This window comes from Arachis ipaensis, chromosome B08 (assembly GCF_000816755.2).
Source record: "Arachis ipaensis cultivar K30076 chromosome B08, Araip1.1, whole genome shotgun sequence".
Lineage (NCBI taxonomy): Eukaryota > Viridiplantae > Streptophyta > Magnoliopsida > Fabales > Fabaceae > Arachis > Arachis ipaensis.
This window is the reverse complement of record NC_029792.2, coordinates 127,492,269-127,493,147: the sequence shown is the minus strand read 5'-3', so window position 1 is coordinate 127,493,147 and position 879 is coordinate 127,492,269.

The window sequence follows — 879 nt, the reverse complement described above, 5'->3', positions numbered from 1 at the left end:
TATAATATATTTTTTATCAAAATTAAATTTAAAAAATTAATTTAATACAATCCAAACACGAAGTACAAAATTTTTTTTTTCTTTTAAAATTAGGAGTGAGATTTGAATTCACGATCTTTAAGTGAGATTATACTATTTGAATTATAGTTCGTTGGCAAAAAAAAATATTATTCATTTTGCTTGAGGTGATTAAATTATTTAATAAGAAAGTCTAAGAGTGCAGCACTTTTATTAAAATTTAGTTAGCATTCAACCATAAAAAAAAAAAGTAAATAATTTCATACCATTAGATTTAATCTCACACTATTAAAAATATTAATAATAACTAATTAATAGCTATAAATCACAAAATTTACTCATTCTCTAACACTCCTCTTATTTAATATAAAGATTTACGTCTTAATTTTCATTTTCATGTGAATAGCTATTATTATTCAATTAATCAAAGATGGAGGCGAAATTCACTAATAGCCATCACTATCTCCATTGCATGGTTTTTGTGCGTTAACAATAACAACGCTCTCCCCAATTTTCTCTTAATTAGCTTTCTTTTCTTTTCTTCAATTTCTTATTATTATTATTATTAGTTGATTACTCTCTAAATTCATTCCCATTCTCCAAAAAATTAATCAAAGCTACGCATTATTTTAATTTATCAATGCAATCGTCCCGTAGCCACAATGAAAACGCCGCCGAACAGTCATCGGCACCGTCGCGACCCCGCCCCACCTTCCGATCGCTCTCGGCGGTGGGATCTTCGTCTTCGTCGTCACCCTCACCGGCCTTAGGCCGCAACGTGAAGCGATCAATCTCCGCTTCCGCGAGATTTCCGCGCCAAAACAGTATGGCTCGCGAGGTGGTGCTAAACGACGTCGTTGG